Genomic DNA, 16,926 nt, shown 5'->3' on the forward strand with positions numbered 1-16,926 from the left:
ATGTGTCCACGCGCAAGCAACATCGCCTGATCGCGATTGGGAAGACAGCGGGAGGGGGCTTCATAACACATATTGATAGCTGTAGGCGACGCTTGAGGCAAAACATTTTGACAATCCCTGATCTGGAGAGCCCTAGCAGAACAGTAGGTAACTGACTAATAGGCAGAAGGCGAAAGTCCTACAGCTTGGAAAGGAAGCACAGTTTAGTTGTAGATCAGCCATGAGAGACGTCGCAGCGAAATTTGTGCTATTTATAGCATCTGATATCTCATTTTTATGCAAAATGTGATGCGGGGGTTTTCTTCGAAAAGATTTGAGAACATTTTGTTTTCCGCTCCTTTCAGTAACATTACGCAGGAATGCGTTGGCTTGCTTTGATTTGCTTTGGTTTATGGGGTTTCGTCGCAAAGGTTATGAGAGATGGCTAGAGAGGGCCCAATGAAATTTCCACCACCCCGGGTTCTTTAACGTGCAATGATATAACCTACAGTACACGGGCGCTTTGCTTTTTGTTCCCAACGAAAAGCGGCCACCGTGGCCGGAATTCTATCCCGGATCTTTGGATACAGCACACGAGTGCAGTAATGACTGCATCGCAGCGGGGCGCGATGCTTTGTTTTGGATTCGCTCATTAAGCAGACAGGAACAACGTTTACGACAGTAATGTAGTTTCGTTATGTAAACGTACACAACAATTTCATGCGAAAATAACTGCCTCGACGCATGCTTGATGACATCATCATCAGCCGGACTATATCCAATGCAGGGCGAAGACCTCTCCCATATTTCTCCAATTAGCCCGGTTCTGTGCTAGCTGCATCGCTTTACCCCTCCCAACATCTTAATCTCATCTGCCCACCTAACTTCCCCTCACCCCCTGCTATGGTTTCCTTCCCTCGGGATCCAATTGGTTACACTTGGGGACCATCGTTTATCCTCTCTTCGCACTACATGCCATGCCCATGCCATTTATTTCTGATTTAAACTAGAATATCATTATTCCTCACCTCTGCGTGTCGCTATCATCACCGCTGCTGTTCATGCTTTATAGGATAAACCTGAAACAGAGGATACAAGAAAGTAACCTAGGTTTTAACCTGTCATATAGATTAGGTGGAAAGGCGGTAGAGCAGCGCCTCCCTGGTTTGTCGCATGCAGATGATATTGTGCTGCTAGCTGAGAGTCTGGAAGAATTGCAAACTCTAGTTAAGTGGGGATACAATAGGTATGAGGTTTTGAGGGGTATTTGGAAAGGAACTATGGTGCCCGGACTTACTTTAGGAAATGCGGTTTTGTGCCTAAAATCAGAGGTACAGTCGACATTAGAAATAAATCAGAGAGACATCGAGCGATCAGCACTGGGTGCCCACGGCAAAACTACAAATGAGGCGGTACAGGAAGATATAGGCTGGGCATCTTTCGAAGTACGGGAAGCTCAGAGTAAAATATTATATGAGGAACGCCTGAGGAAATTGGACAGTAACAGATGGGCAGCTAAAGTATTTAAATACCTATACTTAAAAAGCGTTGACTCACAATGGAGGAAAAGAACTAGGAAACTAACTAGTAAGTACGCTAGTCACAAGGACGGAGAAATAAAGAGCGTTAAGGAACAGGTGAAAAACACAGAAGGTAAAAATTGGATAAATTCAATGGAAAAGAAATAGAGTGTGGAATTATACCGAAATTGGAAAAGACAGATTAGGAAGGAAGCTTTCTTTGATAACTCAAGAGGCCGTACTTTTTGAAGCTGGAACAGGGTGCCTTAGAATACGCAGCTACAAAAAGAAACTTAACAATGAAGATGACACATGTACGGGACGCATGCTGTATGTGGTAACTGTAGTGAAACGATTGACCATATTATACTCGAATGTAATGGTATCCATCCGGAAGTTGATGCAGGCGCAGTCACTGTTCCTGAAGCTCTGGGGTTTAGAGATGCCAGTGGCCGGGTGAATAAACTGGCGGTGGAAGCTAGCAAAAACGACTGGAAGATTGGTGGCTTAAAAGCAGAGACGTGAGATAATGTTAGAAATGCAGAAACAAAAATTTAATAAATAAAATGATGGTATAGTTACCCATGTAAACAACAATTAAGATATAGGGAGAAAAATGAGCATAGTAGCTACTGCTACCACCCCGTTTCAAATGGGACGCTCCTATATCCCATCCATCCATCCATCCTTTAAATCAGTGGTTACGAATGCTCCGATGCTTTATGTATTTTCTGCCGTTCGCATCATCGAACGCGGGATTAGCTTTCCGTGCCCTATTTAAGCACGAGCGCCCTAGAAGGTTGAGTGATGTGTTGCTCACTCCGTCGCATTTAAGCATAAAGTGCAACTTCTACCTTTACTTCGCTGCGCTGTTAGGATATAAATTGCGTCGTAGTACTGAAGAGCCAATAAATTATTCTGGCTTCCGCGCTGATGCAATGAACACGGCTTAAGAATGAAGTGCGACAGATATGCTTCTGGCGATACGGAGAGAAAGCTGAGACCGCCCGGACGGCTTGCGCCGGAGAAAGGCGCCGTGCGATATTAGGCGGTTGCTATCTCAAAGGTGCCTTTCATGTAGCGGCTTTTTTCTTCAAGCGAAGGTGCATCGTTACATCAATGCTGACACTGCGATCAGCGGCCTGGTTTGGAGGTGCGTGGCTGGTATTTTATCTGGTCACTTTCGTTCAGTGCCTCGCCGGTGCTGTGTCCCCATGTATATATCTTGCGCCGTGTCAACCGGCAGAATAGATATCCAGCTTTAAAGCTGAATATCTATTCTGTAGCGAGATCCTGAATTATTCTTCTTTCCCCCTCACGGCTATTTCGTTGATGAATTTCTCCTTACTGTTCTGTTTTGTTCCCTCTTCAAATCCATACGAATTCTAGGGGCGTATTTTGATCAAAACGGAAAGGGCACAACATGGGGCAGTAAAGTAAGTTCACAATGCAAGACACTCCTATGCCTCATTAGCAGAGTTACCCGTCTTGAGTGGGGTACAAAGGAGAAGAAGACCCGTCAGCGAATTACAGCCCTTCACAACTCGCGCATCATGTATGCATACAATTTCCACATCATCACAACAAGGCAGTCTGAAAACCTTGAAAAGCTCAACTGAGAAGCCATCCGCATTGTCACGGGTCTACACACACAAAATAAACACCTCTCAAAGAGCTCTGCGCGCACTACGGCATGAACCTGCTCTCGGAGATTGCCGAACAGGTAAATCTCACCCAAAGGGATCGGCTAAGCTGTACCCCAGCTGGTCGGTACATAATAAAGGAACTTCATATTGCTCCAAACAAAGAAGTTCGTCCTTCAAATGATTATGTGTACCTGCCTTGGGCCCCGCCAATTTCGCTGACAGATGGCAGGCCATTGTCACGAAATATGGCCCCTCGCTGTGGCAACTTGGAGCGACGCAAGTGTTTCGCTAAGGCGCACAGCCGCAGCGTAGCGACCAAACCAACGGCTACTACAAGATTAATATATATTGATATGGCACAGAAAATACTTCCTCCAACCAATGCGACACTGATGTTACCAAGTATATCCGGACGGTGGCGTGGGTCCCATCGTGTGGGAAATACATCAACACTACCCATCGTCGATGATGTCTACACTGTGGAAGTGGAGCTTGGAGCCCTTTTAAAGGCAGCGCAGTGGGTCCTACAAACCTTTCCAAAATATGATTCCAAGCACAGGCTCTATCTCTTCACGGACTCGTCTCGTGCGTATGAAGTGTGGAGACGAGTGACCTCGAGTCCGTCAACATACGCTAAAATAACCTGTGATTTATTAGAGACATTTGGCGACCCCAATCTCAAGCTAAACATTAGAGCGACGATTTCTTGGGTGCCTGTACACGCAGGAATTAACCAGTGGGCCAACAGCGAGGCGCGAGCAGCAGCACGCAAAATATCAACCGCGCCGAACGCACTTTCCACCATAGCGGGTACCAAACCTGCCCGTTGGAACCTTTTATCTTCAAAGCAATCGCGAAGAATCAACGGCGAAAGGCCCTTGAGCACCTCCGAAATGGAAGAGAGGTACGCGCCGAGGAATAGGTGCGCCCCATTCCCCATAGGCTGGAGGAGTTCTCTAGAGCCACGTAGACATTAGTCCGCCGCCTAGCAACTAATACTCCGTTAACCTCGTCATTGAGACAAACCAACGACCCCGACGAAGGGTTGTGCCGTCACTGCCGAAGTCCAGCTACCGCTGCCCATAGAGTATGGGACTGTCAAGAGTATTCTGACATTCGAATCAGGGCTCTCGCCGATATTCTAACTGCCATCCGCCCAGCCAGCTACATCGACTGCGTCCTTCTGCTGTCTCTTGACAACGCGGCCGTCGCTATGCTCTGGGAAAAGCTTGGAGAGTTTGTTGGCTTAGGCCCCAGACACAAGGTTTACGGCAGAGGTCACAAACAATCGAACCAGCGCCCTCCTCGGCCACCGTGATTGTGGTGGGGCCAGATGCCCGCACAAATGCCAGCAGCAATAGTGCATTACAGGGCTGTCAATAAACGTGTTTCAATCAATCGATTCAAATCTACTACTAATTCGAGACATTACCATCTTGTGTTACTGCATCGCACTTTCGATCCCTATTGCCTCTATATTCTGCATAATGCCAGTGTTAAAACACAGTATGAAGTAAATTCCATTCTTTGACTCCTTCACTGCCGGTTCTTCCGTTTACTGAAGAAGGTATTCATGATTCTTAAGTTATTGCACTCTGCGAGGCCAACTAGTAACTCTCCCCTGTTTTTATTAGAACAAATGACGTAGTCACCCAATGCCTGGTCTCCAGCCTGCTTTTCCCTACCTTCGCTTTAAAGTCACCGAAGTAATGTATACTGCGTCTTTACTTTCCCTATTGTCAATTCTATATCTTCGTAGGAGCTTTCGACTGCCACGTCATCATGACTACATGTAGGAGCGTAGGCCTAAAGAATCTTCAGTTCATACCACTTCTTAAGTCTAATTACAATGCCTGCCACCCTCTCAGTAATGAACTCATCTATATTACCAGGTATATTCTTAGTGACAAGGAACCCAACTTCTAGTTCTTTTTTCTGCGGCAGACCTCGATAATACAATACATGCCGCCCTTCAGTATATTATATGCCTCATTTGGCCTCCTAAACTCACTAATGCCTATGGTACCCCATTTCATACCCACTAGTTCCTCAAAGAGCACCGCTAAACTAGCATCAATAACTAGGATTCCAGCATTAAATGTTGTCAGGGTTAGTTTCCAAGGGCGACCTGTCCAGCGGAGCAAGAGATTCTTAGCACTCGTTGCTACATTACAGAGTTTGGCCGCCGCCGTGATCAGTTGCGCCGCAGCCGCTGGAGACTGAGGCCAGGTGTTTTTTGGAGAATTCATAGCGGGTAGCGTCCTAATCACGGTGGTCCTAATTACTACACCAGGGTGGCCAACTCCTGCTCGATTTCCATCGGCCATAACATGCTGAATATGCCGGTTCTCGTCCGATAACCGAAGGTAAGCAGCGTTGGGCTCGGTCAGTACTTGGAAGGAAGACCAGTTGGGAACACGGAGAGCTGATGGCACTTCTTTTAAAAGTTGCGCCGATAGGCCAGCGATTAGTTCCGTCATCGGACAACGATAAAGCCGCCTCGTGCGATAGAAGCCCATTATGAGGCCGTTCTTTTTTTTTTTTTTTGAAGCAAAATTTCTGGCCCATGGCCCCTTTTCCGAAGCATTTTACTTCGGAAGAGCCGAGCACCGGGCCGGGGGAAGTCCTTACCTATTGGAAACCGGTGGGTACCGTGGCACCGGGGATCGAACTTGTTGGGTGCTTCATGTATGAAGCTAAAGATTTAGAGACCAACACGCCCTATATTTTAACCACTGAACAGTAGAGTTTCGTGTAGAACGAATATACCTTCTTTGTAGTCATTGTTACCAATAATTAGCTCAGCATATTTGATAAGATAATTTTCTGGAACAGCATGGCCATGGCTGAGGTATGGCAGGCCTAATTAAACGTCAGTGGAGCAGTCTTTTAGCCGTAGTGTTCTTAACGATTCATTCTGGGGATGATGAAGAAAGGGGACTCTAAGGACCTTAAAAATTACAGACCAATCAGCTTACTGTCTGTTACGTCTAAGGTATTTACTAAGGTAATCGCTACTAGAATCAGGACAACCTTAGACTGCAATCAAGCAAAGGATCAAGCAGGTTTCGGAAACGGTACTCTACCATCGATCATATCGATACCATCAATCAGGTGATAGAAAAATGCTCGGAATATAACCAGCCCTTATACATAGCATTCGTTGATTACGAAAAAGCATTTGACTCAGTTGAAACCTCGGCGATGATGCAGGCATTGCGAAATCAGGGGGTAGACGAGCCGTACGTGAAAGTGCTGGAAGATATATATAGTGGCTGCACAGCAACCATAGTTCTGCATAAAGAAAGTAACAAAATTCCCATAAAGAAAGGTGTTAGGCAAGGAGACACAATCTCCCCATTACTATTCACAGCTTGTTTAGAGGAAGTATTCAGAGATTTGGAATGGGAGCAGTTAGGGATAAGGGTAGATGGAAAATACCTCAGTAATCTGCGATTTGCTGATGACATTGCCTTGCTAAGCAACTCGGGGGATGAACTGCAAATAATGATTGATGACCTAGACAGGAAAAGTAGAAAGGTAGGCTTGAAAATCAATACGCAGAAGACTAAGCTAATGTTCAACAGCCTCGGGAAGGAACAGCATTTTACGTTAGGGAACGAAGCACTGGAAGTAGTAGTCGAATACGTCTACTTAGGACAGGTAGTAACCGCAGATCCGGACCATGAAAAGGAAATAACAAGAAGAATAAGATTGGGATGGAGCGCATTTGGCAAGCACTCGCAGATTATGACTAGCAGCTTACCGGTATCGCTCAAGAGGAAAGTATACAACAGTTGCATCTTGCCTGTACTATGGGGCTGAAACTTGGAGGCTAACCAAGAGAGTTCTACTTAAGTTGAGGACAACCCAGAGGGCTATGGAACGAAAAATGGTAGGGGTAACATTAAGAGATAGAAAGCGTGCAGAGTGGGTCAGAGAAATAACTCAAGTTACGGACATTCTAGTGGAAATTAAGAAGAAATGGACATGGGCAGGACATGTAGTGCGAAGAGAGGATAACCGATGGTCGCTGAGGGTAACAAACTGGATTCCAAGGGAAGGAAAGCGTAGCAGAAGGCGGCAGAAAGTTAGGTGGGCGGATGAGATTAAGAAGTTCGCAGGGGTCAAGTGGATGCAGCTAGCACAGAACCGGGTTAAGTGGAGCAATATGGGAGAGGCCTTCGCCCTGCAGTGGGTATAATCAGGCTGATGATGATGATGATGAACCCAGTAGGGAGCGGGATGACTGCACAAACTCGAGCATAAGCTACTCACGTTTGGTTTCGTGGATATTATAAAAATTTGCCGGTTTTAGCGACATGCCCAGAAAGAAATTTGCAGCATCGCAGTGACATATTCTACCTTACCTGGTAAGTAATCCCGTTCCTAACCAGTTGTGGAGCAAGAGGTACTGATGTCCTTTGGTCAAAATCTTGTTGCTGGACAGAACTTCCTGAAACGTAACAGTCACCATCGACATCGATGCAGTGCTCAATAGAACTGTTATGACACTCTAAAAAGTGAAACATGTCTTCAACGAATGCAGCGCTCACTGCATTGTATGTCTCCACACCCTGGGCTTTCGAGATATAATAAATAATAACTAAGAACAAAAATAATAAATAAGAAATCCGTAGAACAAAACTGGTTGCTCTACAAGAATAAAATCTTATCCCTTGTTGAAACCTGTGTTCCCCTAATCTGCATACGTGGTGATTCTAATAAGCCCTGGTTTAGCAACGCCCTACGACGGTTAGCAAACAAAAAGAAGCGCCTCTTCCGTGCGGCCATGCTGATGAATTCAATTGAAAAATGGGAAAAATACAGCAAGTGCCTACATGAATATATTAGCTTACTACGACGTTCTAAAAAGAAATTTTTTCATGAAGATCTTGGAAGCATCATGCGCGTTAACCCCAAAAAATTCTGGAACCTGGTCACTCCAAGCAGAAGCGCTATTCAAAACATTTCTTTACTCAACCAAGACGGCTTACATATCCCTGATGATGAACGCGCAGACGTCATGAATTCTTATTTTTCCTCTTGTTCACGCGCGAACCTGCACTCCATATTCCCTCAATACCTGCCACTAATTTTTCCCAAATGCCACCAGTTTTTGTAACCCATGAGGGTATCAGCAAACTCATTGACAACCTTAAGTTGTCAAGCGCTCCTGGGCCGGACAACATAACTGCAAAAATATTGAAGGGAACAGTGAGCATTTCAAGCCATTTCTTGCAAATTATTTTTAACCAATCCATTTCTTGTGGTGAAATACCAAACGATTGGAAAACTAGTAAAGTAACTCCCGTGTTCAAGGCAGGTAATCGATCCGATCCTTCCAATTACCGCCCGATCTCATTAACATCCATTCCATGCAAGCTACTGGAGCACATTTTATACTCACAGATTGCATCACACCTCGACAATAATTCTTTCTTTTATGAAAAACAGCATGGTTTCAGGTCAGGCTATTCATGTGAGTCCCAACTTTTCCAATTCACCACAGACCTTCACTTAAACCTAGATTCTTTATTTCAAACTGACGTTATCTACCTAGATTTTTCCAAAGCATTCGATCGCGTTCCGCATCGGCGTTTAATGGCAAAGCTCTCGTCCGTCCACATTGACCCTTTGACTTTATCATGGATTGATTGCTTTCTTCGCGACCGCCTACAATATACAGTTATTGGCAACCAAAGTTCGGAAAATACTAAAGTTATCTCTGGTGTCCCTCAACGATCGCTGCTGGGACCACTCCTTTTTCTTATATTCATCAACGATCTTCCTAATGACATTTCATCTTGTATCCGCCTCTTTGCCGACGATTGTGTCCTTTACCGTCGCATATCTACTAACGAAGATCAGTCTCTGCTTCAACGTGACTTAAATCTCATAGAAACTTGGTGTTCCACATGGTTAATGCAACTGAATATTTCTAAATGTAAGTTTATGCATGTATCAAGAAAGCACAATAACCTCAGCTATCCGTACTCATTAAATTCTATACCACTCTCCGAAGCAGAATCATACAGGTATCTTGGTATCATTATAAACATAAACTAACCTGGTCTGAGCACGTTGAAAACCTTTGTAAGGATGCTTCCAAGTTGCTTGGTTTCATCAGACGATCCCTCGCCTTTTCACCCCGTTCTATCCGCCAACTCGCCTACGAAACATTCATTCGTTCCAAACTCGAATATTCCTCAGCGATCTGGAATCCCTATCAGACCTATCTAATCAATCAGCTCGAGGCCATCCAAAATCGCGCGGCCCGTTTTATCACATCGCAGTATGACAGACGACATAGCGTAACTGTTATCAAATCATCCCTCTATCTTCAACCCATGGCACTTCGGCGTAAAATTTCACAGCTTTGTTTATTCCACAAATTATATTACAACTTTCCACAGCTAAGATCCTCTGTCCTCCTCACGCCGCTTCGCACTTCACGCCGACTCTTTAACTCTTTAAGTTTACAACGCATACACGGCTCCACTAACTCTTTCAATAAATCTTTCCTACCCAGCGCTATTTCATTATGGAATGAACTCCCTGATGCCATTGTCACTGAAACAGAACCAAATAAATTCAGGCAATTATTAACAGTACATTTCAAGTACTGAATGATTATTCCGCGCTTCTTAGTGAGTGTTGTTTTTTCAGGTTGTTCTTGAGCAGCAGTGTCTTTTATGTTGATGTTTAACGTTGATGTTTTGTTTTTAGAATAGTTACAAGATGAACCCTGTACCATGTATTTCTGTTTTATATTATTGTATTATCGACCAATGTATTATGTCACGGTTGTTCCCCCCCTTATGTAATGCCCTAACAAAAGGGCCCTTAAGGGTAAATAAATGATGATGATGATGAAGTAGTTTGCGAAATTGCGCTAATATTATTATATTTTAAATGTACAGCTAGGTCAAGCGAAATATTAGCTCTTAGAAAGTTGCTAATAAAAATTAATCATTAGAGTAACATGGCATGGAATATGTATGCATTGTAGCATTTTTGAAAATTGAAATTTTCTCTTGGTTTAATTATAAGATACTAAGGTGGTTTTCTTAGGCTTTTTTCTGAATGTCTGAACACATTAAATTTTTCGCATGAAGAACTGAGAAGAAAAACTGCAATTTTTTTTTTCTGTTATAATATTTATCTATTTATTATACCCTCAAGGTACATAGTAAATTATAGAAGAAAGGGGCAAAAAACAAGACAAATTGTACAAAAACTAGAACTCAAATATAAAGCGTAGTGATGCAAAGCAATAAAAAAGGCAAAAAAAATCAATGCTTAAAAGAAAATATATTATTATTGTCCCGAGTTTCACATGGTAGCACGTACTAAATATGAGCACCACTAGTGCGCTATGCGTTGCGAGTAGACTTGTTGCGGTACTTGTAATGACTGGAAATTGGAGCGCAGTAGTAACAGGAACGAAATGAGAAGAATGCAAACACGCAAACAGAAGCGCTGACAAGACACTCTGCGCTGCAATTTCCAGTATGCAAAAGCAACTAGCCAGTCACTATGTTTGAATAAAGTTATGAGTTTCAAGCTCCTATTCGAGAAACAAAAATGAATTATCTTTTACCCCAAGTTACGCCTAGCGCACGTTTCCTAGCAAGAAACCTGACACGGGATGCACGCATATATTTCCTACGCTTTTCACTACTCATTAAATCGCTTGTAAGATAATCCCTCGAATTAAGCGTGGACGCATAGGCGTAACTGCACCTTTCTTTACTGTCGGAATATGCCTTCAACATTACTGCAGGATGGATTGCAGTGCGATCTCAAAACGTTATATCGCATTTCCTGGTGTTAACAGTCGCGCCCAAACGGGAATAAATGAAATTAATGAGCAAGATCAGATTATACGAACATATTCTTGAAAATTTATTTGCTTATTCTCATGAACAAAGTGTGCTATGGCTTAGACGAAAACTTTGTGAATTGAGGTGCGGCCTCCTAGATTGTGCTCGAAAAATTAAAAAAAAAGAGAAAAAAATTCTCGAAACATTTTCGTAATTTTGATGCAACTAGTGAACGTCAGTAGTTTGGACTACGCTCAACAATTCACTGTTTAAAACATTGTATTGACGCAAGGGCCGCCTCTGTCACCTTGTTGATTGCATGCCACAGAAAGTGAAATCCGTGCGGTACATGGTTGCTTCACTGGAAACCGTGCTGTGCATGGTTTTGATAATGAGGTTGCTTCTCTACGCATTAGCAAAACATTCGAAATGCAATTTATAGAAAAGAGGGGAACTTTTATTTCTGGCAACACACAATGACTCATGATCAGCCCATCGTCTCAGGCGAACTGAGCTGATGGATCTTGAATATCATGCACATAAATGTAGAGCAGAACGGCGAAAAAAGCGTGATACTAGGAAAACAACTCATAAGGTCCTGCCAACGTAGGTTTTCGTTATGCAACTGTGCCTTTCATAGCCGTCTGGATCGGGAAAGGGGGCACAAGCAAACACCGCCGCATTTATATTATTTGTTTGTTGTAGCTCGGTAGCTAAAGCTCCGCAGCAAGTGCTACGATGCTAAAATAGCACACTGAAGTCCCACATGTTTCATATCATTTAGTTTTATTATTTTAAAGACCCATGAGGTGTATTAAGTAAGGTTTCAATGCTTATATTTTGGGGAGCAAGTGTTACACAACAAACCATGACTGGTAACTTTATTGGCAAAGTTAAGTGAGCATGTGCTGTCAGCACGAAGCGCCCCTCTGCTACAACGAGCCGAATTTACGCGTTGAACATAGGATTAATGTTGCTGTCTCTTCCACAACAACCCAAAAATGACTGGCTGTAGTGGCCATTAAACATGTCTAGAGGGTAATGTAAAGCCTGAAGTATTCTTTTCGGGTTCATGGAGATCTATAAAGTAATGTAGCGAAAGGAGTTAGTTTTGGTAGCAACTGCTGACTAAATCACCTCTCTCGGCCCTCTATAATCAAGCCCCTCCGACAAAACGTTTCGGACACCTTGGTATATCTTAGAGTCCTACTTTTGCCGGGCTGGTCTCATCGCATTTAGATGTGATCGCAGTTTATTGCTATGTATGAGCGTGTTTCCAATGTGTTTCCAATCTGCGTTTTTCCAATGAGCGGGTTTTCAATTTTAACCGCTCACTATCTCAACCAGGGACTGCACTTCTAAAAGAGACCGATATGAAAACAATTACTTCAGTGCAATACGCCTTAACATGTGAGCTAAAAGAGAATAACTTTTACCTCAACGTACTGTGCCTTGTGAAGGACCAAAAATGGCGTGAATCCTATGTACAGAAGATGGCGTCCGTACTTCTTAAATATATTGTGAAATCCAGCAATTACGCCAAACACCACTGCAAAGAGACAAGGGAAGATCGGTGGTGAAAAACGATAAGAGAATATTGAAGAAATGAACTGTAGAAAACAGCCTGTTCAATCCTTACATACATACATACATACATACATACATACATACATACATACATACATACATACATACATACATACATACATACATACATACGTACGTACGTACGTACGTACGTACATACACATACGTACGTACGTACATACATACATACATACATACATACATACATACATACATACATACATACATACATACATACATACATACATACATACATACATACATACATACATACATACATACATACATACATACATACATACATACATACATACATACATACATACATACATACATTTCACCCTGCCGGGGTGGCGCAGTGGTTACGGCGCTCGACAACTGTTCCCAAGGACGCGGCATCGAATCACGGCCTCGGCGGCCGCTTTTCGGTGGAGGCGAAAAGCAAGGCGCCCGTTTGCTGTGCGATGTCAGTGCAAGTTAAAGAACCCCAGGTGGTCGAAATTTCCGAAGTCTTCTACTACGGCGTCTCTCATAGCCTGAGTCGCTTTGGGACGTTAAACCCACATAACCAAACCAAACCAAAACCAAGCACGCATGCATGAATACATACATACATGTATCAACATATATACATACACATACTATCATAAATAAAATGACTAGCGCAAATAACATAGACACAGACATAGGAGTAGACAAGACGAGCGCTAAACATCAATTGAGGATTTACTGCAATAAAGGGGAAACATAAAAGCACTTGGTGGCACATGCGCACTCTAGTCGAAACCAACGATCAAAAACTAATCAAAAGGGGGCGAACTGTTCCTTAGGTACACTTTTTCTTTTTATGAAAGGGTGATTGAAGGCGCACTGACACACTTATCGCCTTCCCTGCTAATGTGATATGTTTCACATATCTCACGCCCTAACTTTGCGCCTCCTCTACCAAGCACACACGTGGCATCAAACGCCGGCACGCACCCGCAACTCTTACAATGATTGGCCAAATGGCCGCCCCCCGCCGATGAATCCACCAGCGAACAGTGCTCTCGTAATCGATCGTTAAGGCAGCGACCAGACTGCCCAATGTAGCATCTACCGCAGGAGAGAGGTATGCGGTAAACAACGCCGGCAATCCAGGGTACAAACTTGCGCTCGTGTTTTTTGGTGCAGATCGGCTTCCTGTCCTCATTAACGGCTTTGCACATGCGCACCAGCTTTTCGGGGGCGGTGAACAAAACGTCCACACCCCCCTTCTCTCCAACCTTTTTAAGTGGGTGCGATAACTTATGCACGTAAGGAAAGGCTGCACGTCTCAGCGTTTTGAGTCTTTTGTCGCCTGGCATGACAGGGCGACCACCTGCCCTGACTTCTTTCAGGAGGCATTCCGCCACAGCCGTCACTGTGTCCTCAGGAAAAACGGGCTTCTGCAACCGGTGCTCTTGAATCTGTAAACTGCCCTCAATTTTATGCTCACATTACCTTTCAAGAGCAGCAGGCAACTTTTTGCAATGCCCCGTTTAACCAATTTAGAATGTGCCAGAGTTTACGCCAAAGTTTCCTGTTTTGTGCATGGCTGGTACGGCCAGCAGATGTGCCCCGTGCCAAAGTAAAAACATAGTTCGAAGAACTGGAGGCACCCATTCATAGGAATGGGTGTCAGACGCAGTAAAAGAGCGGATTGAAGGTGGGGATGCTGTCAAATTTCATAATAGTAGCGGGGTTTCAGTAAATGACTTTGTAGCCTTAGTTAAATGGTACCTTTCATCCACCTACATTTGTTTTAACTATAAGTTGTTCGTACAGAAGGATGGTATGTGTATAGGCTCGTGCATAGCTCCCATACTTATCGAAATTTTTTTAGGTTAATTTGACAAGCGTGTCGCAGCGTTCTTGGAAAAAGAAAAGGGTGTTGTCAGGTGTTTTAGGTATGTTAATGATTTTATTCAGTTTGTGAGCATTAGTAATGAGTGCGAAAAGTCACAAGTTGTAAAAAGGGTTTTAGATATTTTCGGTGGATGTTACAAACATAGGTTCACACATGAAATTTCTATGAATGGCTGTCTCCAGTTCCTCGAACTATGTACTTTGGCACGGGACACATCTGCTGGTCGTACCAGCCACGCACAAAAAATGAAATTAATGAAATAATAATGAAATGAAATGAAATAAGAAACGTTAAAGTTGGTTAAAGGCATCCCTCAAACCCGCTTGGCGGACTTTTCACTCCCTGACCACATGATCCCCATGTGCTCAATTGTGGGAATCTGGTACATCTTCAAAACAGCAACTGGATTATTGGTAACCTTGAAGTCTCCGCAGTTCCTTACTCTTCCATCCTTCTTAGCCACTGGAACAGTTGATCCGGCCAAAGCTGAAGAAGTAACTGGCTCTAAGGTGTCTTCCCTTTGCCGGCACTGAAGCTTTCGCTATACGAGCGTGGCTTGAGTCATGGGTACATCATCTTTTGAAACGTGGATCTTGGCTTTTGGACCTTGCAAGTTTTAGGGCCCGGTTGAAAAACCTCAGTAAATGCCCAGACAATGCCTTCAATATCAGAAACCGCATGAACGTATGCGTAGTTCTCAAATCAATTTTCGGCCCAGAAGTTTAGGCAACCACCGTTTCCCAGTCCCTCGGTCAGGAAAAAAAGGTAGCATTGCTTTTCTGTCACGAAACTGCACCTTGACAACCACTCTACCTTGAACTTGTGTTTGCTCGCCAGTGTAGCCCCACAGGAATACGTCATACTATATGAAAGCTAGTGACGGTGGCAGCTCCTGAAAACGTTTTCCTTCCATGACGGAACCGCTCGTATCGGTGTGAAGCTCCATACGGAGCGGCTTACCGCGAACGCTCGCTGTTATGAAGAAGGATGCCGAAGGGGGGGGCGAATTATACTGGTCACATGTCGAACACGTCAACAGGAGCGCCGTTATAAAGAATGTTGATCCGATGCTTTCTACACAAAATTTTGGGAGCCTGAGGTGCAGACGCATGTGATTCTGAACTTTGTCTTCCGCGATAAACCGTACTTTTCCTTCGAGAAGCACACCCGAGCAATGTGTTCGTACTTCGTGCATTAATTGCACGTGCTGCTCATTTGCTTGCACACGGTCGCAAGCTGTTCATTTCCGCAGCGGTAGCATGTGACATGCCTCTTTGATGCCGTGACTTGATATGTGGGAAACACATTTCTCCTTCATCTCGCTAACTCAAAAGCATCTTAGCAGCTTCCATAGAAAATGCAGTTTTTAAGGTGTCTTCAAACGTAAGGTCTGATTTCTCGAGGAACCTCGTCTGCATGGCTGTTCCACTGATGCCGCACATGATGTAGTGCCTTATCATGCTGCTAAGGTCAGTTCAGAATTGGCAATGCTCGGTGAGGCTTTTGAGCAATTCCACAAAATTACTGACAGACTCGCCCTCAAGCGCGAAAACGCGTATTAAACCTGTACCACTTCACGACAGCAGATGGCTAGGGGCGGTAATGGTCGCCCACAATAGAAGGTATTTCTTGCTAGGCTTTATCTTGTGGCTCGGCGGGCTTAACGTGCTAAGAGAGCGCGCGTTTTTTGTCCAAAGAAGCTAAGAAAATTGCCTTCTTTTAACGCGAAAGCCTTTCTTGGGTCATGATCAAAATCTCGCGTGCGCGAGATCTGTTCACGAGTTTATATGCTCCTTGTCTAGCGTTTTCGCCATCTCCATGGCAACGTAGGTGGCGCGACGACCACACTTGAACGCGCGCCAAGGAACATCATGCGGCAGGAGCGATGGTGTAGTGTAGAAACTAACACTTTATGGAATAAGTGTGAGACATAAAGCGCCTTTACGCTCCTGTAAACAAATTATAATTATATATAGCACTCCAATGAACGCGTGCCAAGGAAAGGAAATTTCCACAGCGTGGAACGAGCTCCTGCCCTGCAAAATCTCTAAAAAGGTGCACAATATACCATGCGGAGTAGCAACGCTAAGACTATTACATTTTTTTTAGTGCAGATTCTGTAGTACTCTCTAAACTTTTTCTCTTCTGCGATTTCATCACCAATTAAAAACAAAGCATTAAGCTATCAACGTAGTAGGGGAAGGCATCTGCACCTCCTTCTTTGAACGCTTGAAGGTTGCCGAACACTGCATGACAGAGCTCACGCGCCTTGACAGCCGTAGCAGAAAGACGAACTGACGTGCACTGAAATGAACGGAAGACGCTTGAACATGAACTTCGAATAACTGACTGACTTTTTTTGTCGTCGCCACTTGTTACGAGCATGTTCGATGCGCACCGGCTCGCCGCACGCCATCACACGTACTATGCCGCTACCTCAGGGTGGCGTCTTATGCAACTACTGTGTGGAAACTAAACTG

The 16,926-nt window shown here is 44.0% G+C and overlaps 1 pseudogene across 1 annotated transcript in view; it reads right to left on the bottom strand.

Annotated features, from left to right (window-relative positions):
• The window catches only part of LOC146177826 (cytochrome P450 4c3-like), a 111,504-nt pseudogene that overhangs the window by 70,051 nt on the left and 24,527 nt on the right, over positions 1-16,926 (bottom strand). The window contains exons 3-4 of the transcript XR_014701095.1: positions 12,408-12,520; positions 7,516-7,601 (exon numbers count right to left, since the gene is read on the bottom strand). The product of XR_014701095.1 is annotated as a cytochrome P450 4c3-like (transcript). The remainder of the gene's footprint in view (positions 1-7,515; positions 7,602-12,407; positions 12,521-16,926) is intronic.

The sequence above is a fragment of the Amblyomma maculatum genome, chromosome 10 (assembly GCF_055883805.1).
Source record: "Amblyomma maculatum isolate TAMU_Amacu chromosome 10, ASM5588380v1, whole genome shotgun sequence".
Lineage (NCBI taxonomy): Eukaryota > Metazoa > Arthropoda > Arachnida > Ixodida > Ixodidae > Amblyomma > Amblyomma maculatum.